Consider the following 22,091-nt stretch of genomic DNA (forward strand, 5'->3'; position numbering starts at 1 on the left):
TGTGTAAAAATGGGGGATGCTGTCTGCCGTAATGTGTAAAAAGGGGGACGATGTCTGCCGTAATGTGTAAAAAAGGGGGACGATGTCTGCCGTAATGTGTAAAAAAGGGGGACGATGTCTGCCGTAATGTGTAAAAAGAGCACACTGTCTGCCGTAATGTGTAAAAAGGGGACGCTGTCTGCCGTAATGTGTAAAAAGAGGGACGCTGTCTGCCGTAATGTGTAAAAAAGGGCACGCTGTCTGCCGTAATGTGTAAAAAGAGGGACGCTGTCTGCCGTAATGTGTAAAAAAGGGCACGCTGTCTGCCGTAATGTGTAAAAAGAGGGACGCTGTCTGCCGTAATGTGTAAAAAAGGGGGACGATGTCTGCCGTAATGTGTAAAAAGAGCACACTGTCTGCCGTAATGTGTAAAAAGGGGACGCTGTCTGCCGTAATGTGTAAAAAGAGGGACGCTGTCTGCCGTAATGTGTAAAAAAGGGCACGCTGTCTGCCGTAATGTGTAAAAAGAGGGACGCTGTCTGCCGTAATGTGTAAAAAGAGGGACGCTGTGTGCCGTAATGTGTAAAAAAGGGCACGCTGTCTGCCGTAATGTGTAAAAAGAGGGACGCTGTCTACCGTAATGTGTAAAAAGAGGGACGCTGTCTGCCGTATTGTGTAAAAAAGGGCACGCTGTCTGCCGTAATGTGTAAAAAGGGGACTCTTTTTGAGTATTTTGTGTGTGGCCCTCGAATATTCGCTGGAAGTGTTAAGCGGCCCCCCAGCTGAAATAATTGCCCACCCCTGCTCTATTTGTTAAATCCTGGGAAAACCCGTGTCAAAGTCCAAAAATATTGCAGTACATACATTACGTACAAACTACACACAGATGGCCTCCGTGCGCATACTTGCTCTGCCGTGCGTGCATATATTCGCAATTTGCGTATGGTCGCTCCCGCGGACCTGCGTATTAGCGCGTGGTATGAGTATTTACGGTAGAGTTTGTGAACGCATGGAAAAGCCATCAAAACACATTACATATTTAATCCAAATAGTGCACACGCTGTGGTGTCGGAACCCAGTGGTTTAACTACAGACTGGTGTCGTGTCTTCCTTTCCCTGCTGAGGTTTAAAGTGTATTAGTATCGCATTGCATTGCTGTATAAGGTTTAAAGTGTATCTCTGGGTGTGTACGCGATGTGTGTACTTTGTACCGTCAGCGCAGCATTTGTACGCAAAGTCCGTACACGGTACGGGACTAATAGCGTAAAAAGTACGTAGAGTGTGTATTAAGTATAGCGGCCGCAGCGGCTCCATGGTAAAGTGTATTTAAAGTGTGTTTAAGGTATAGCTTTTCATTCCTGTATATAAATCAGCATTATCACCCGGAGAGGAAATTCCAGATCCCCAAAAGGGTTCTGGTTGCTTTTCCCTTCCCTGAAAAGGATAGGAAAAGTTGGGAGACCCCACCCATAGTTGACGCCTCTGTCTCCAGACTGTCTAATAAGGTGGTTTTACCTGTCCAGGGTTCTACCGCGTTGAAAGAACCAGCTGATCGTAAGAATGACACTACGCTCAAATCCATATACACTGCTTCAGGGGTGGCGTTAAGGCCTACTATTGCCTGTGCAAGGATCTCTAAAGCCATAGTAAAGTGGTCAGGCACGATACTAGAGGGCTTAGATACAATGGATAGAAGTGACATTGAACTGTTTTTACGCAACATACAGGATTCTGGTGGAATCCATAAAGGATCTGCTTACACTGAATGCAAGGATATCTTCCATGTCTGTCTCAGCTCGCAGGGGTCTCTGGCTCTGCCAATGGTCTGCCGATGCAGAATCCAGAAGAAGTGCGGAGAACCTACCCTACACAGGTCAGGCTCTATTTGGGGAAGCGTTGGATGCATGGAATTCCACGGCAACCGTGGGTAAGTCACCCTTTCTTCCGTCAGCTACGCCTTCTACGAAAAGACCCTTTTGTTCATCTGCATCGCAGTCCTTTTGGACCGCTAAGACAAAAAAGTCCAAGCCTCCTACCACCTTCTTTAGAGTAGGTCGTGCAAAATCAAAAAAACCTGCACCTGCAGGTTCCCAGGACCAGAAGTCTGCTTCTGGTACTTTAAAATCCTCAGCACGACGGTGGACCGCACAGCCTGGAGGACGGGCTGGTGGGTGCGAGACTCAGGCGTTTCAGCAGCGTCTGGGTGTCGTCCGGCCTGGATCCCTGGGTACAGGGTATTGTGCCCCAGGGGTACAGACTGGAGTTTCAAGATCTCCCGCCTCACCGATTCTTCAAATCAGACTTGCCAGCTCTACTGACAGAAAGGGTTATCCTGCAGGAAGCCATCCAAAAATTGGAAAAGTCAGAGGTCATTGTTCCAGTTCCACCTCATCTGCAAAAATAAGAATTTACTTACCGATAATTCTATTTCTCATAGTCCGTAGTGGATGCTGGGGACTCCGTCAGGACCATGAGGAATAGCGGCTCCGCAGGAGACAGGGCACAAAAAGTAAGCTTTTAGGATCACATGGTGTGTACTGGCTCCTCCCCCTATGACCCTCCTCCAAGCCTCAGTTAGGTACTGTGCCCGGACGAGCGTACACAATAAGGAAGGATCTTGAATCCCGGGTAAGACTCATACCAGCCACACCAATCACACCGTACAACTTGTGATTTGAACCCAGTTAACAGTATGATAACAACGAAGAAGCCTCTGAAAAGATGGCTCACAACAATAATAACCCGATTTTTGTAACAATAACTATGTACAAGTATTGCAGACAATCCGCACTTGGGATGGGCGCCCAGCATCCACTACGGACTATGAGAAATAGAATTATCGGTAAGTAAATTCTTATTTTCTCTAACGTCCTAGTGGATGCTGGGGACTCCGTAAGGACCATGGGGATTATACCAAAGCTCCCAAACGGGCGGGAGAGTGCGGATGACTCTGCAGCACCGAATGAGAGAACTCCAGGTCCTCCTTAGCCAGAGTATCAAATTTGTAAAATTTTACAAACGTGTTCTCCCCTGACCACGTAGCTGCTCGGCAAAGTTGTAATGCCGAGACCCCTCGGGCAGCCGCCCAAGATGAGCCCACCTTCCTTGTGGAGTGGGCATTTACAGATTTAGGCTGTGGCAGGCCTGCCACAGAATGTGCAAGTTGGATTGTGCTACAGATCCAACGAGCAATCGTCTGCTTAGACGCAGGAGCACCCATCTTGTTGGGTGCATACAGGATAAACAGCGAGTCAGATTTTCTGACTCCAGCCGTCCTTGAAATATATATTTTCAATGCTCTGACAACGTCCAGCAACTTGGAGTCCTCCAAGTCGCTAGTAGCCGCAGGCACCACAATAGGCTGGTTCAAGTGAAAAGCCGAAACCACCTTAGGCAGAAACCGAGGACGCGTCCGCAGTTCTGCCCTGTCCGAATGGAAAATCAGATATGGGCTTTTGTACGATAAAGCCGCCAACTCTGATACTCTCCTGGCTGAAGCCAGGGCCAGTAGCATGGTTACTTTCCATGTAAGATACTTCAAATCTACCGATTTGAGCGGCTCAAACCAATGGGATTTGAGAAAATCCAAAACTACGTTGAGATCCCACGGTGCCACTGGAGGCACAATCGGGGGCTGTATATGTAGTACACCTTTGACAAAGGTTTGTACTTCAGGCACTGAAGCCAATTATTTCTGGAAGAAAATCGATAAGGCCGAAATTTGAACCTTAATAGACCCCAATTTGAGGCCCATAGACAATCCTGCCTGCAGGAAATGTAGGAATCGACCCAATTGAAATTCCTCCGTTGGGGCCTTCTTGGCCTCACACCACGCAACATATTTTCTCCAAATGCGGTGATAATGTTGTGCGGTCACTTCCTTCCTGGCTTTAATCAAGGTAGGAATAACTTCCTCTGGAATGCCCTTTTCTTTTAGAATCCGGCGTTCAACCGCCATGCCGTCAAACGCAGTCGCGGTAAGTCTTGGAACATACAAGGTCCCTGCTGAAGCAGATCCCTTCTTAACGGTAGAGGCCACGGCTCTTCCGTGAGCATCTCTTGAAGTTCCGGGTACCAAGTCCTTCTCGGCCAATCCGGAGCCACGAGTATTGTTCTTACTCCCCGTAGCCGTATAATTCTCAGTACCTTTGGTATGAGAGGCAGAGGAGGAAACACATACACGGACTGGTACACCCACGGTGTTACCAGAGCGTCCACAGCTATTGCCTGAGGGTCTCTTGACCTGGCGCAATATCTGTCCAGTTTCTTGTTGAGGCGGGACGCCATCATGTCCACCTTTGGTTTTTCCCAACGGTTCACAATCATGTGGAAGACTTCTGGATGAAGTCCCCACTCTCCCGGGTGGAGGTCGTGTCTGCTGAGGAAGTCTGCTTCCCAGTTGTCCACTCCCGGAATGAACACTGCTGACAGTGCTATGACATGATTTTCCGCCCAGCGAAGAATCCTTGCAGCTTCTGTCATTGCTCTTCTGCTTCTCGTGCCGCCCTGTCTGTTTACGTGGGCGACTGCCGTGATGTTGTCCGACTGGATCAACACCGGCTGACCCTGAAGCAGCGGTTTTGCCAGGCTTAGAGCATTGTAAATCGCTCTTAGCTCCAGTATATTTATGTGAAGAGACGTCTCCAGGTTCGACCACACGCCCTGGAAGTTTCTTCCCTGTGTGACTGCTCCCCAGCCTCGTAGGCTGGCATCCGTAGTCACCAGGACCCAGTCCTGTATGCCGAATCTGCGGCCCTCTAACAGATGGGCACTCTGCAACCACCACAGAAGAGACACCCTTGTTCTTGGTGACAGTGTTATCCGCTGATGCATGTGCAGATGCGATCCGGACCATTTGTCCAGCAGATCCCACTGAAATATTCGTGCGTGGAATCTGCCGAATGGAATTGCTTCGTAAGAAGCCACCATCTTTCCCAGGACTCTTGTGCATTGATGTACTGACACATTTCCTGGTTTTAGGAGGTTCCTGACAAGTTCGGATAACTCCCTTGCTTTCTCCTCCGGGAGAAACACCTTTTTCTGAACAGTGTCCAGAATCATTCCCAGGAACAGCAGACGTGTCGTCGGGGTCAATTGAGATTTTGGAAGATTCAGAATCCACCCGTGTTGTTGAAGCACTACTTGGGTTAGTGCTACTCCGACTTCCAGCTGTTCTCTGGACCTTGCCCTTATCAGGAGATCGTCCAAGTAAGGGATAATTAATACGCCTTTTCTTCGTAGAAGAACCATCATTTCGGCCATTACCTTGGTAAAGACCCGAGGTGCCGTGGACAAACCAAACGGCAGCGTTTGAAACTGATAATGACAGTTTTGTATCACGAACCTGAGATACCCTTGGTGTGAAGGGTAAATTGGGACATGCAGATAAGCATCTTTTATGTCCAGGGACACCATGAAGTCCCCTTCTTCCAGATTCGCTATCACTGCTCTGAGTGACTCCATCTTGAACTTGAATTTCTGTATGTACAGGTTCAAGGATTTCAGATTTAGAATAGGTCTTACCGAACCGTCCGGCTTCGGTACCACAAATAGTGTGGAATAATACCCCTTTCCCTGTTGTAGGAGGGGTACCTTGACTATCACCTGCTGAGAATACAGCTTGTGAATGGCTTCCAATACCGTCGCCCTTTCTGAGGGAGACGTTGGTAAAGCAGACTTTAGGAACCGGCGAGGGGGAGACTTTTCGAATTCCAACTTGTAACCCTGAGATACTACCTGCAGGATCCAAGGGTCCACCTGTGAGCGCGCCCACTGTGTGCTGAAAATCTTTAGTCGACCCCCCACCGCCCCTGAGTCCGCTTGCACAGCCCCAGCGTCATGCTGAGGGCTTTGTAGAAGCCGGGGAGGGCTTCTGTTCGTGGGAAGTAGTTGCTTGCTGCACCCTCTTACCCCTTCCTTTGCCTCTGGGCAAATATGACTGTCCTTTTGCCCGCTTATTCTTATAGGAACGAAAGGACTGCGGCTGAAAAGACGGTGTCTTTTTCTGTTGGGAGGTGACCTGAGGTAAAAAAGTGGATTTTCCGGCTGTTGCCGTGGCCACCAGATCCGATAGACCGACCCCAAATAATTCCTCTCCTTTATACGGCAATACTTCCATATGCCGTTTGGAATCCGCATCACCTGACCACTGTCGCGTCCATAAACTTCTTCTGGCAGATATGGACATCGCACTTACTCTCGATGCCAGAGTGCAAATATCCCTCTGAGCATCTCGCATATAAATAAAAGCATCCTTTAATTGCTCTATAGTCAATAAAATACTGTCCCTATCCAGGGTATCAATATTTTCAGTCAGGGAATCCGACCACACCACCCCAGCACTGCACATCCAGGCTGAGGCTATTGCTGGTCGCAGTATAACACCAGTATGTGTGTATATACTCTTCAGGGTAGTTTCCAGCCTCCTATCAGCTGGATCCTTGAGGGCGGCCGTATCAGGAGACGGTAACGCCACTTGTTTTGATAAGCGTGTGAGCGCCTTATCCACCCTAGGGGGTGTTTCCCAGCGCGCCCTAACCTCTGGTGGGAAAGGGTATAATGCCAATAACTTCTTTGAAATTAGCAGTTTTCTATCGGGGTTAACCCACGCTTCATCACACACGTCATTCAATTCCTCTGATTCTGGAAAAGCTACAGGTAGTTTTTTCACACCCCACATAATACCCCCCTTTGAGGTACCTGCAGTATCAGAGATATGCAAAGCCTCCTTCATTGCCGTGATCATATAACGTGTGGCCCTATTGGAAAATACGTTTCTTTCTTCACCGTCGACACTAGATTCATCTGTGTCGGTACCTGTGTCGACTGACTGAGGTAAGGGACGTTTTACAGCCCCTGACGGTGCCTGAGACGCCTGGACAGGTACTAACTGGTTTTCCGGCCGTCTCATGTCGTCAACTGACTTTTGCAGCGTGCTAACATTATCACGTAATTCCATAATTAAAGCCATCCATTCCGGTGTCGACTCCCTAGGGGGTGACATCACCATTACCGGCAATTGCTCCGCCTCCACACCAACATCGTCCTCATACATGTCGACACACACGTACCGACACACAGCAGACACACAGGGAATGCTCTTATCGAAGACAGGACCCCACTAGCCCTTTGGGGAGACAGAGGGAGAGTTTGCCAGCACACACCAAAGCGCTATAAAAATGTATATAAACAACCCTAAAAGGTGTTGTTTCTGTTATATGCGCTTAATATATAAAAATATCGCCAAAATATGCCCCCCTTCTCTGTTTTACCCTGTTTCTGTAGTGCAGTGCAGGGGAGAGTCCTGGGAGCCTTCCTCACAGCGGAGCTGAGCAGGAAATGGCGCTGTGTGCTGAGGAGAATAGGCCCCGCCCCCTAAAACGGCGGGCTCTTCTCCCGGAGTTTGCGATATATGGCAGGGGTTAAATACATCCATATAGCCTCAAGGGCTATATGTGATGTATTTTAGCCATAGAAAAAGGTATTATACATTGCTGCCCAGGGCGCCCCCCCCAGCGCCCTGCACCCTCAGTGACCGCTGGTGTGAAGTGTGCCGACAACAATGGCGCACAGCTGCAGTGCTGTGCGCTACCTTATGAAGACTGAAAGTCTTCTGCCGCCTGTTTTCTGCAAGGGGGGTCGGCGGCACGGCTCCGGGACCGGACTCCATGGCTGGGCCTGTGTTCGATCCCTCTGGAGCTAATGGTGTCCAGTAGCCTAAAAAGCAAATCCATCCTGCACGCAGGTGAGTTCACTTCTCTCCCCTAAGTCCCTCGTAGCAGTGAGCCTGTTGCCAGCAGGACTCACTGAAAATAAGAAACCTAAAAAACTTTTTCTAAGCAGCTCTTTATGAGAGCCACCTAGATTGCACCCTGCTCGGACGGGCACAAAAACCTAACTGAGGCTTGGAGGAGGGTCATAGGGGGAGGAGCCAGTACACACCATGTGATCCTAAAAGCTTACTTTTTGTGCCCTGTCTCCTGCGGAGCCGCTATTCCCCATGGTCCTGACGGAGTCCCCAGCATCCACTAGGACGTTAGAGAAACAGGGGTTACTATTCAAAAATTTTTGTGGTACCGAAACCGGATGGTTCGGTCAGGCCAACTATGAACTTGACATCGTTAAACCCTGATCTAAGGGAGTTCAAATTCAAAATGGAGTCTCTGAGGGCGGTGATCTCAGGTCTGGAGGAGGGGGAGTTTCTGGTGTGCCTCTATATCAAGGATGCGTACCTCCACATTCCCATTTGGCCACCACATCAGGCTTATCTCAGGTTTGCACTGTTAGACAATCACTATCAGTTCCAGGCATTGCCATTCGGTCTCTCCACGGCACCGAGGGTCTTCACCAAGGTGATGGCAGAGATGATGGTTTTCCTCCTCAGACAGGGAGTGAACATAATTCCATATCTGGACAATCTACTGATAAAGGCATCGTCCAGGGAGAAGTTGTTATAGACCATTGCTCTCACGACTCATTTGCTCAGGGAGCACGGTTGGATCCTGAACCATCCAAAGTCACATTTGGAGCTGACAAAGAGATTGTCTTTCCTGGAGATGATCCTCGACTCGGAGGTGCAGAGGGTGTTTCTACCAGTGGAAAAAGTGTTGGTGATACAGTCAATGGTCCGGGATGTCTTGAAGCCTGCCCGGGTATCGGTTCCTCAGTGCATTCACCTTCTGGGGAAGATGGTTGCCTCTTACGAGGCTCTACAGTACGGAAGATTTCATGCTCGGTCATTGCAACTGGATCTCCTAGACCAGTGGTCGGGATCTCACCTACACATGCACCAGAGGCTACGTCTGTCACCGAAAGCAATGATTTCACTCCTCTAGTGGCTGCAACTGCCTCGCCTTCTGGAGGGCTGCAGGTTCGGGGTACAGAACTGGATCCTTCTAACCACAGATGCAAGTCTCAGAAGTTGGGGAGTAGTCACCCAAGGGGAAACCTTCCAAGGAAGTAGGTCAAGTCAGGAATCCCTTCTTCCAATAAACATCCTGGAGCTAGAGCCATGTACAACGGTCCTCTACAAGCAGCACAACTTCTGCAAGATTAGGCCATTCAAGTGCAGTCGAACAATGTAACGACGGTGGCCTACATAAACCGACAGGGCGGAACGAAGAGCAGAGCTGCAATGTCAGAGGTGACAAAAATCCTCCTCTGGGCAGAAAGGCACGCAGTGGCGCTGTCAGCAATCTTCATTCTGGGAGTGCACAACTGGGAAGCAGACTTTCTCAGCAGGCACGATCTCCATCCAGGAGAATTGGGCCTCCATCCGGAGGTGTTCACAGAGGTGACCAGTCGTTGGGGTGTACCTCAAATAGACATGATGGCCTCGTGTATCAACAAGAAACTTCGGAGGTACTGTTCCAGGTCGAGAGACCCACAGGCAGTGGCGATGGATGCCCTGGTAACACCGTGGGTGTTCAGGTCAGTGTATGTGTTCCCTCCACTTCCACTCGTTCCAAGAATTCTAAAGCTTGTTAAAAGAACAGGAGTTCAGGCGATCCTCATTGCTCCGGACTGGCCAAGAAGGGCTTGGTACGTGGATCTGCTGGCTCTACTACTGGAAGATCCAAGGCCTCTTCCTCTTCGGGGGGATCTTCTACAACAGGGGCCGTTCACTTATCAAGACTTACCACGGCTGCGTTTGACGGCATGGAGGTTGAGCGCCAGACCTTAGCTCGGAGCGGTATTCCGAGCAAGGTTATTTCTACCCTGATACAGGCTAGTAAGGGAGTAACGTCTAAGCATTACCATCGAATTTGGAAAAAGTATGTGTCTTGGTGTGAATCCAAGAAATTTCCAGCGGTGGAGTTTCAACTTGGCCGGTTTCTACTCTTCCTGCAAGCAGGTGTGAATATGGGCCTGCGGTTGGGATCCCATAAAGGTCCAGATTTCGGCTTTATCCATTTTCTTCCAGAAACAATTGGCTGCCCTTCCTAAGGTACAGACCTTTTAGAAAAAGGTTCTGCACATCCAGCCTCCCTTTGTGGCGCCGACGGCACCCTGGGATCTTGACGTGGTTTTTGCATTTCCTGCAATCAGATTGGTTTGAGCCTTTACAGGAGGCTGAGGTCAAGTTTCTCACGTGGAAGGCTGTCACATTGTTAGCCTTGGCTTCTGCGCGACGTGTGCCAGATATGGGGGCTTTGTCCTGTAAAAGCCCCTATTTAATCTTCCATGAAGATAGAGCGGAACTCAGGACGCGTCAACAGTTCCTTTCTAAGGCTGTGTCGGCTTTTCATATCTAGCAACCTATTGTGGTGCCAGTGGCTACTGACTCCTCAATTTCATCAAAGTCCTTGGATGTTGTGGGGCTTTGAAGATCTATGCGAAGAGGACTGCTCATCACAGAAAATCGGACTCTCTGTTTGTCCTTTATGATCCCAAGAAAATTGGGTGTCCTGCTTCTAAGCAGACGATCTCTTGCTGGATCAGATTCACTATCCAGCATTTTGTTTCTGGCGGTGGTTTGTCTATCCAGCATGCATATTCTATGGTAGGATTGCTGTGTCCAAAGTCTGTTAAGGCCCACTCTACTCATAAGGTGGATTCTTCCTGGGCGGCTGCCCGGGGTGTCTCGGCTTTGCAGCTTTTCCGAAAGGCTACTTGGTCTGGATCGAACACGTTTGCTAAGTTCTACAAGTTCGATACTTTGGCCTCTGAGGACCTCAAGTTTGATCAATCTGTTCTGCAGGAGCCTTTGCGCTCTCCTTTGGTACATCCCCATAGTACTATTGTGGACCCCAGCATCCTCTAGGATGTAAGAGAAAATAAGATTTTAATTACCTACCGGTAAATACTTTTCTCATAGTCCGTAGAGGATGCTGGGTGCCCGTCAAGCGCTTCGTTATCCTGCAGTGGTTACTTGGTTCAGTACTGCTTTGTTCTTAGTTAAGTATTGCATTTCTTTACTGGGTTCAGTAATGTTTCAGCTGTTGCTGAGTTTTCAGGCTAGTTAGCTTGGTTTGCCTTGTTTGTGTGAGCTGGTATGAATTTCGCCACTATCTGTGTAAAATCCTTCTCTCGAAGTTGTCCGTCTCCTCGGGCACAGTTTCTAGACTGAGTCTGGTAGGAGGGGCATAGAGGGAGGAGCCAGCCCACACTATTAAACTGTTAAAGTGCCAATGGCACCTAGTGGACCCATCTATACCCCTATACCCCATGGTACTAATGCGGACCCCAGCATCCTCTACGAACTACGAGAAAAGGATTTACCGGTAGGTAATTAAGATCCAATTTTTTTAAGCAGATAGCCACCCCGCCACCCCTGCGGTCCAGTCTTGGGTTGTGGATGACAGAGTAGTTTGTTGGGACCGCAGCCTCCAATATAGGTGCTGCATTTTCAGTTAGCCAGGTCTCTGTAATACAGGCTAGATCTGCAGATTCAATAAGGCCAGCAATTGTTGCAGTCTTGTTTCTTATAGATCTGGCATTATAAAGGACTGTACAAACAGGGGGTTTTGCGTAAGATGCAAAGGAAAGGGGACTAAATGCCTTTTCCGGGGCACACTTGTAAATTCATAAATAAATGTATAGTTAAAAATTTACTTTTAATTCATAATTTTTAAAATACAAATACACATACCGGGTTATGTTGCGGCATAGCCCTGCTGATTTAGAAAAACCAAATAAGATTTACCATAAATCAATAAACGTTTATATCTAAAATATAGCAAAAGTGTGTATAATAAGATTTTACTCACCGGTAAATCTATTTCTCGTAGTCCGTAGTGGATGCTGGGAACTCCGAAAGGACCATGGGGAATAGCGGCTCCGCAGGAGACTGGGCACAACTAAAGAAAGCTTTTAGGTCACCTGGTGTGCACTGGGTCCTCCCACTATGACCCTCCTCCAAGCCTCAGTTAGGACACTGTGCCCGGACGAGCTGACATAATAAGGAAGGATTCTGAATCCCGGGTAAGACTCTTACCAGCCACACCAATCACACCGTATAACTCGTGATACCATACCCAGTTTAACAGTATGAAAACAACTGAGCCTCTCAACAGATGGCTCAACAATAACCCTTTAGTTAACAATAACTATGTACAAGTATTGCAGACAATCCGCACTTGGGACGGGCGCCCAGCATCCACTACGGACTACGAGAAATAGATTTACCGGTGAGTAAAATCTTATTTTCTCTGACGTCCTAGTGGATGCTGGGAACTCCGAAAGGACCATGGGGATTATACCAAAGCTCCCAAACGGGCGGGAGAGTGCGGATGACTCTGCAGCACCGAATGAGAGAACTCAAGGTCCTCCTCAGCCAGGGTATCAAATTTGTAGAATTTTGCAAACGTGTTTGCCCCTGACCAAGTAGCAGCTCGGCAAAGTTGTAAAGCCGAGACCCCTCGGGCAGCCGCCCAAGATGAGCCCACCTTCCTTGTGGAATGGGCTTATACTGATTTAGGATGCGGCAGTCCAGCCGCAGAATGCGCCAGCTGAATTGTGCTACAAATCCAGCGAGCAATAGTCTGCTTAGAAGCAGGAGCACCCAGCTTGTTGGGTGCATACAGGATAAATAGCGAGTCAGTTTTCCTGACTCTAGCCGTCCTGGAAACATAAATTTTCAAGGCCCTGACTACGTCCAGCAACTTGGAATCCTCCAAGTCCCTAGTAGCCGCAGGCACCACAATAGGTTGGTTCAAGTGAAAAGCTGATACCACCCTAGGGAGAAACTGGGGACGAGTCCTCTATTCTGCCCTATCCATATGGAAAATCAGATAAGGGCTTTTACATGACAAAGCCGCCAATTCTGACACACGCCTGGCTGAAGCCAAGGCCAATAACATGACCACTTTCCACGTGAGATATTTTAGATCGACGGTTTTAAGTGGCTCAAACCAATGTGATTTTAAGAAACTCAACACCACGTTGAGATCCTAAGGTGCCACTGGAGGCACAAAAGGGGGCTGAATATGCAGCACTCCCTTAACAAACGTCTGAACTTCAGGTAGTGAAGCTAGTTCTTTCTGGAAGAAAATCGACAGAGCAGAGATCTGTACCTTAATGGAGCCTAATTTCAGGCCCATAGTCACTCCTGTTTGTAGGAAATGCAGAAATCGACCCAGTTGAAATTCCTCTGTTGGGGCCTTTTTGGCCTCACACCAAGCAACATACATCCGCCGTATGCGGTGATAATGCTTTGCAGTTACATCTTTCCTGGCTTTAATCAGCGTAGGAATGACTAACTCCGGAATGCCCTTTTCCTTCAGGATCCGGCGTTCAACCGCCATGCCGTCAAACGCAGCCGCGGTAAGTCTTGGAACAGACAGGGCCCCTGCTGCAGCAGGTCCTGTCTGAGCGGCAGAGGCCATGGGTCCTCTGAGATCATCTCTTGAAGTTCCGGGTACCACGCTCGTCTTGGCCAATCCGGAACCACGAGTATTGTTCTTACTCCTCGTTTTCTTATTATTCTCAGTACCCTTGGTATGAGAGGCAGAGGAGGGAACACATAAACTGACTGGTACACCCACGGTGTCACTAGAGTGTCCACAGCTATCGCCTGAGGGTCCCTTGACCTGGCGCAATATCTCTCTAGTTTTTTGTTTAGGCGGGACGCCATCATGTCCACCTGTGGCCTTTCCCAACGGTTTACCAACAGTTGGAAGACTTCTGGATGAAGTCCCCACTCTCCCGGGTGTAGGTCGTGTCCGCTGAGGAAGTCTGCTTCCCAGTTGTCCACTCCCGGAATGAACACTGCTGACAGTGCTAAGACGTGATTTTCCGCCCATCGGAGAATCCTTGTGGCTTCTGCCTTCGCCATCCTGCTTCTTGTGCCGCCCTGTCGGTTTACATGGGCGACTGCCGTGATGTTGTCTGATTGGATCAGTACCGGCTGGTTTTGAAGCAGAGGCCTTGCCAGACTTAGGGCATTGTAAATGGCCCTCAGTTCCAGAATATTTATGTGTAGGGACGACTCCTGACTTGACCAAAGTCCTTGGAAATTTCTTCCCTGTGTGACTGCCCCCCAGCCTCGAAGGCTGGCATCCGTGGTTACCAGGACCCAGTCCTGTATGCCGAATCTGCGGCCCTCTTGAAGATGAGCACTCTGCAGCCACCACAGTAGAGATACCCTGGTCCTTGGAGACAGGGTTATCAGCCGATGCATCTGAAGATGCGATCCCGACCACTTGTCCAAGAGGTCCCACTGAAAGGTTCTTGCATGGAACCTGCCGAATGGAATTTTGCTTTGTAAGAAGCTACCATTTTTCCCAGGACTCGTGTGCAGTGATGCACCGATACCTGTTTTGGTTTCAGGAGGTCTCTGACTAAAGATGACAGCTCCTTGGCTTTCTCCTGCGGGAGAAACACTTTTTTCTGTTCTGTGTCCAGAACCATCCCCAGGAACAGTAGGTGTGTGGTAGGAACCAGCTGTGACTTTGGAATGTATAGAATCCATCCGTGCTGTTGTAGCACTTCCCGAGATAGTGCTACTCCGACCAACAACTGCTCCTTGGACCTCGCCTTTATAAGGAGATCGTCCAAGTACGGGATAATTTAAAACTTCCTTTCTTGAAGGAGTATAATCATTTCTGCCATTACCTTGGTAAAGACCCTCGGTGCCGTGGACAGTCCAAACGGCAGTGTTCGGAATTGGTAATGGCAATCCTGTACCACAAATCTGAGGTACTCCTGGTGAGGATGGTAAATGGGGACATGTAGGTAAGCCTCCTTGATGTCCAGGGATACCATGTAATCCCCCTCCTCCAGGCTTGCAATAATCGCCCTGAGCGATTCCATCTTGAACTTGAATTTTTTTATGTATGTGTTCAAGGATTTCAAATATAAAATGGGTCTCACCGAACCGTCCGGTTTCGGTACCACAAACAGTGTGGAATAGTAACCCCGTCCTTGTTGAAGTAGGGGCACCTTGACTATCACCTGCTGGGAATACAGCTTGTGAATTGCCTCTAGCACAGTCTCCCTGCCTGAGGGAGTTGTCGGCAAGGCAGATTTGAGGAAACGGCGGGGGGGAGACGCCTCGAATTCCAGCTAGTACCCCTGAGATACTACTTGAAGGATCCATGGATCCACCTGTGAGCGAGCCCACTGATCGCTGAAATTTTTGAGGCGGCCCCCCACCGTACCTTTCTGAAGCCGAAAGGACTGTACCTGATAATACAGTGCTTTCTGAGGCTGTGAGGAAACCTGAGGTAAAAAAATTTTCTTCCCAGCTGTTGCTGTGGATACGAGGTCCCAGAGACCATCCCCAAACAATTCCTCACCCTTATAAGGCTCTATGTGCCTTTTAAAGTCAGCATCACCTGTCCAGTGTCGGGTCTCTAATAACCTCCTGACCGAATGGACATTGCACTAATTTCTGGATGCCAGCCGGCAAAATATCCCTCTGTGCATCCCTCATATATAAGACGACGTCTTATGTTCGCAAAATAGTATCCCTGTTTGACAGGGTTACAGACCACGCTGCAGCAGCACTATCTGCAGGTCTCAGTCTAGTACCTGAGTGTGTAAATACAGACTTCAGGATAGCCTCCTGCTTTTTATCAGCAGGTACCTTCAAAGTGGCCGTATCCTAAGACGGCAGTGCCACCTTTTTTGACAAACGTGTGAGCGCCTTATCCACCCTAGGGGATATCTCCCAGCGTAACTTATCCTCTGGCGGGAAAGGGTACGCCATCAGTAACTTTTTAGAAATTACCAGTTTCTTATCGGGGGAACCCACGCTTTTTCACACTTCATTCACTCATTTGATGGGGGAACAAAACACTGCCTGCTTTTTCTCCCCAAACATAAAACCCTTTTTTAGTGGTACTTGGGTTAATGTCAGAAATGTGTAACACATTTTTTATTGCCGGGATCATGTAAAGGATGTTCCTAGTGGATTGTGTATATGTCTCAACCTCATCGACACTGGAGTCAGACTCCGTGTCGACATCTGTGTCTGCCATCTGAGGGAGCGGGCGTTTTTGAGCCCCTGATGGCCTTTGAGACGCCTGGGCAGGCGCGGACTGAGAAGCCGGCTGTCCCATAGCTGTTACGTCATCCAGCCTTTTATGTAAGGAGTTGACACTGTCGGTTTATACCTTCCACCTATCCATCCACTCTGGTGTCGGCCCCACAGGGGGCGACATCACATTTATCGGCATCTGCTCTGCCATCACATACCTCATCAAACGTGTCGACACAGCCGTACCGACACACCGCACACACACAGGGAATGCTCTGACTGAGGACAGGACTTTGGGGAGACAGAGAGAGAGTATGCCAGCACACACCAGAGCGCTATATAATTTAGGGATTAACACTATATTGAGTGAATTTTTCCCAATAGCTGCTTGTATATACAATATTGCGCCTAAATTTAGTGCCCCCCCTCTCTTTTTAACCCTTTTAGCCTGAAAACTACAGGGGAGAGCCTGGGGAGCTGTCTTCCAGTTGCACTGTGAAGAGAAAATGGCGCCAGTGTGCTGAGAGAGATAGCTCCGCCCCTTTTTCGCGGACTTTTCTCCCGCTTTTTTATGGATTCTGGCAGGGGTATTTATCACATATATAGCCTCTGGGGCTATATATTGTGATATATATGCCAGCCAAGGTGTTTTTATTGCTGCTCAGGGCGCCCCCCCCCCAGCGCCCTGCACCCTCAGTGACCGGAGTGTGAAGTGTGCATGAGGAGCAATGGCGCACAGCTGCAGTGCTGTGCGCTACCTTGGTGAAGACTGATGTCTTCTGCCGCCGATTTTCCGGACCTCTTCTTGCTTCTGGCTCTGTAAGGGGGACGGCGGCGCGGCTCCGGGACCGAACACCAAGGCCAGTTCCATGCGGTCGATCCCTCTGGAGCTAATGGTGTCCAGTAGCCTAAGAAGCCCAAGCTAGCTGCAAGCAGGTAGGTTCGCTTCTTCTACCCTTAGTCCCTCGCTGCAGTGAGCCTGTTGCCAGCAGGTCTCACTGTAAAATAAAAAACCTAATTATATACTTTCTTTCTAGAAGCTCAGGAGAGCCCCTAGTGTGCATCCAACCTCGGCCGGGCACAAATCCTAACTGGGGCTTGGAGGAGGGTCATAGTGGGAGGAGCCAGTGCACACCAGGTGACCTAAAAGCTTTCTTTAGTTGTGCCCAGTCTCCTGCGGAGCCGCTATTCCCCATGGTCCTTTAGGAGTTCCCAGCATCCACTAGGACGTCAGAGAAATATATATATATATATATATATATATATATATATATAGAGAGAGAGAGAGAGAGAGAGAGAATCCAATAGAGCACGGCACTCAGAGACAGCAATGATGAAAGTTGAATTTATGTTTCAAAGTCAACAATTGTTTCGGAGTAACACACTCCGTCCTCAGGACAACATAATATCAGCCAAGTAACAAACAGACACTTACCCCCCTAAATACCTGTAACACCACGTATGCCGCAGCCCACCGCGATCACGCCCGCACTCGTATCCCCGGGCTGACTTCCGCCATAAACTTCCGGTCACTACGTCAGCCGTCGCCAAGGAGACCACACCATGGGTTCCACCCGGCGGCCGCTTGCTTCTCAGGACCGCAGAAAGGCCGGAAGCCGCTTCACAGGGAGACATGGGGCTGAAATGAAAGCAGCAGGAATATAAGCATTAAAGTGAAAAATATAATATAATACAACATGAAAAAATAGCACAGATACATAGCACATACTAAACCCAGAATTACCCCAAAGCATATAGTCATTTACGGTACAAAGCTTAAATACATAATAAACAATACCTTACATTACAGAGTTCCAGTTGATTTTTTCATTTAATCCACCCGGAGACGTAGTTCCGAGTCTAGTAATCCATCTAGCCTCTTTAACAAGTAAATATTTAGCTCTATGCCCTCCTCTCAAGTTAAGGGGGACGTGGTCAATCATAAAATATCGGAGAGAGTCTAAAGTATGCCCGGACTCCTTAAAGTGTTTCGCAACTGGTTGGTCTATACTCTTTCCTTCCAAAATCAGTTTAATGGCGGATCGATGTGCCGCCATGCGTTCAGAGAATTTACGAATTGTCTGGCCTACATAATGTAAGCCACACGGGCACACAATGATGTACACCACATGAGATGTAGAACATGTTAACACAAACCTAATATCATACTGTTTATTACAGTGGGGATGTTTAAATGTTTTACAGTGTAACATATACCTGCAAGTGGTGCAGCCACTACACCGGTAGCAGCCAGGTGCTTTAAAGCATACATTTGGATTAATGATTTTATTTCTATTGGTGAGATGTTTAATAGTAGGATCTAATAGAGATTGGCGAGACATTTTTAACACTTCTTTTTGACTTTTAAGAATACTGGGGTCATATTCACGAGAGACAAACTTGTCAATCAGTGAATCAAGCTCACCAGGAATAGTGGACGGATTAAAGGCAATCCGCGCCACTCGCATCATCTGAGAACGTGGTAACCCCCTCTTAAGCGTCTCGGGATGATGGCTTGAAGCCAACAGGAGAGTATTACGTTCTGTGGGCTTATGGAAAACCTCTGTACAGAATTTCCCCTCAAGCAACTTAATTTTTACATCTAAAAAATGTACTTCGTCATTGCTAAAGACATATGTAAACTTAATAGAGGACTCAGAACCATTAATCCTATCAATATTATTAACCAAGGAATCCTCACTGTCAGACTTGGTTTTGTCTGTGTCCCCGGAGGGGGCGCTAGTGGGTCAGTGGAGGTGGATGGGAGAAAACGAGGAGGCTGGATTATGTTTCTGCGCATGAGCGCAATGATATTTATTATACAGATGATTCACAAACGGCAGCAGAAAATAACAGTAGAAATGCAAATGTCAATTGAACAGCGTAATAGCTGAGAGTCTATGGTAACAGAATGAATGGTGACTGAAGAAATAATAACCGGTAGTGATGATAACAGATGAGTGATAATTTGGCAGAGAATATTCTGGTATGGAAACCAGAGCAGATTAAAACATGGAACCAGCAGAGATGGTATTGTATAGCGAACCTGGTAGCAGAGGCAGGAGTCTGACTCACAGTGCAGGTGATGAGGCACTGGCAGCAAGCAAGCTGTATCACAGGTGGAGAGATGGAACACACCTGGAGTCAGTCTCTACTGCTAGGCTGAAGCACACAGAGATGGTGATGAGTGTGAAGCCTGTAGATGGAAGCAGGTATTGCTGGGGCTTGAAGTTCCACGGAGCTGTGAAGAATAACCAGGAGTACAAAGTCTCAGGTAGAAAGCCAGGAACACGGAACAGCAGGTAGGTATCCAGGTACACGGAGGAAACAGGAACCAGATCCTTACACATGAGTCGCAGGAGTGACACAAAGTTCAGGATGCCTGCAGACTGATCCTGCAGCTTCATATATACCCCTTGTTAGACAGTCATTGGTGGAGTGAGGAAAAGTGGGTGCGGCCAAGCACCGGATTGGCCGCCGTATGCTGACTGCTGGAGGCTGTCATGGCGGCGCCCATGCCGCGGCCTAGCGGGAACGCGGCGTGCTACACGCCCGCTATCACAGGAGCGCTCCCAGGCCCAGGATGGCGTCTGATGGCAGAGACGCGGATGACAGATGAACGCAGGGACCCAGGACGGAGTCCGCAGCGGCGGACAGATGTCAGCTTGGTGAGTCGATTCCTGACAGTACCCCCCCCTTTAAGGGTGGGCACCGAACACCCACGTGGTTTGGAAGGATGAGTGTTATGGAAGACACGGACCAACCTTGGAGCACGGACATCCAACGAATTCACCCAACTTCTCTCCTCTGGGCCATAACCGGACCAATCGACAAGGTATTGAAGACGTCCATACCGGCAACGGGAATCCAGAATCTTGCCAATCTCGAACTCCACGCCCCGCTGAGTTCGAACTTTGGGGCCAACTGGAAGAGCTCTTTGGAAATGATTCAGGACTAAAGGTCTGAGGAGAGAAACATGAAAAGCATTAGGTATTCGCAGAGAAGGTGGTAACTTCAGCTTGTAGGCCACAGGGTTGATGACCCTTTCGATAGGAAAGGGGCCAATGAAACGTGGTGCAAATTTCATAGACGGGACCCTAAGACGGAGGTTCCGGGTAGACAGCCAAACCTTGTCCCCAGGTTTCAGGCTAGGAACTGCGCGTCTTTTGCGATCAGCAAAGTATTTATACCGGCTGGAGGCCTTTTTGAGAGAAACGTGAATCTTCCTCCAAATTGAAGAAAACTGACTCAGAGCAGTAGTAGCAGCAGGAACATCTATGTGAGGGAGTTCTTGGAAGTCTGGAACACGAGGATGTTGCCCATATACTGCAAAGAATGGAGTTGTCTCAGTAGCAGTGTGGTAGCGGAAGTTGTGGGCAAACTCGGCCCATGGGAGCAGATCAAACCAGTCATCCTGAGAAGATGAAACATACAATCTTAAAAATGTCTCTAGTTCTTGATTTACCCTCTCTGTCTGCCCATTCGTCTGAGGGTGGTAAGATGACGAGAACTTCAGTTTAACCTGCATGGCAGAACAGAGAGCCCTCCAAAACCTCGCTACAAACTGTACACCTCGGTCGGATATTATTTCTGAGGGTAGACCATGTAAGCGGAAAATCTCCCGTAGGAAGATTTGGGCGAGTTTTGGGGCAGAAGGGAGACCCTGGAGAGGAACAAAATGGGCCATCTTGGTAAATCTGTCCACTACAACCCAGATGGTATTGTATCCTTGAGAAGGAGGAAGGTCGGAGATAAAGTCCATGGACAGGTGTGACCAAGGGCGACTAGGAATAGACAATGGTTGTAACTGACCTGCTGGAGACTGACGAGGAGTCTTGTGTTGCACACACTTAGGACAGGATGCTACGAAATCCTTGATGTCAGCTTTCATCTTTGGCCACCAGTATGTCTCAGAGAGGAACTTGAAGGTTTTCAGGACACCGGGATGACCAGTGAACTTGGATTGATGGGCCCAAGACAGCAACTTGGGACGGAGTTCTGGGGAAACAAAAGTCTTACCAGGAGGAGGAGCTGGGGAGACTTGAGATGCAGCAAATACCACTGGACTCAGGATGGAATGTGGAACTGAGTCAGGCGTTTCCTCTTCGGATTCCATAGATCGGGATAAGGCGTCAGCTTTAACATTCTGCGAACCTGGGCGGAAATGAAGCTTAAAATTAAAACGTGAGAAAAACATAGCCCACCTGGACTGGCGAGGATTAAGGCACTGAGCTGCCTTTAAATATAGCAGATTTTTATGATCCGTGTAGATGTTGAACGGATGTTTGGCCCCTTCCAGGAGATACCTCCATTCCTCGAGGGCCAGCTTAATCGCCAGTAGTTCTTGATCTCCAACGGAGTAGTTAGCTTCTGCAGGGAGGAATTTACGAGAATAAAATCCACAGGGGTGGATTTTCCCATCGGTTCCCTTCTGGGAGAGAACAGCTCCAACTCCAACTGTAGAGGCATCCACCTCCAACTCGAACGGTCTGTTTACATCTGGCTGGGACAGAACTGGAGCAGACATAAAGGCCAGCTTGATCTTCTGGAAGGCCGCTAAAGCCTCTTCTGACCAGTTGGAATGGTCTGCCCCTTTCCGAGTTAAGTTGGTAATAGGAGCGATGAGAGTGGAGAATCCCCGAATAAATTTCCTATAGTAGTTGGCAAATCCCAGGAACCGCTGAATAGACTTGAGAGAATTTGGAATGGACCAATTGGCAATGGCTTCCAACTTTGTCGGGTCCATCTGGAGATCCGATCCGGAAATTATATAACCCAGGAAGGGTATAGAGGAAACTTCAAAGGTACACTTGGATAGTTTACCGTAGAGCCGGTTCTCACGAAGACGTCGGAGGACTTCACGGACTTGTAGACGATGAGAGGGAAGATCTTGGGAGAAGATGAGGATATCATCCAGATAAACAACGAGGTATTTATACAGAACGTCACGGAAGATTTCGTTCACAAAATGTTGGAACACTGCTGGGGCATTACTCAACCCGAATGGCATTACCAGGTACTCGTAATGACCATCTCGAGTGTTAAAAGCTGTCTTCCATTCGTCACCACTCCGGATTCTGATGAGGTTGTAGGCACCGCGGAGATCTAGCTTGGTGAAGATGCGGGCTCCTTTAACTCTGTCAAATAATTCGGTAATGAGTGGTAATGGATAACTATTTTTAATGGTAATGTC

At 48.6% G+C, this 22,091-nt stretch overlaps 1 long non-coding RNA gene across 2 annotated transcripts in view; it reads right to left on the reverse strand.

Annotated features, from left to right (window-relative positions):
• Positions 1 to 17,533, reverse strand: part of LOC134956959 (uncharacterized) — a 326,835-nt gene extending 309,302 nt beyond the window's left edge. For both annotated transcript variants that reach the window (XR_010186335.1, XR_010186334.1), the window contains exon 1: positions 17,346 to 17,533. This is a non-coding gene — a long non-coding RNA (uncharacterized LOC134956959). The remainder of the gene's footprint in view (positions 1 to 17,345) is intronic.
• Positions 17,534 to 22,091: the final 4,558 nt, after the last annotated feature.

Source organism: Pseudophryne corroboree, chromosome 9 (assembly GCF_028390025.1).
Source record: "Pseudophryne corroboree isolate aPseCor3 chromosome 9, aPseCor3.hap2, whole genome shotgun sequence".
NCBI classification, from domain to species: domain Eukaryota; kingdom Metazoa; phylum Chordata; class Amphibia; order Anura; family Myobatrachidae; genus Pseudophryne; species Pseudophryne corroboree.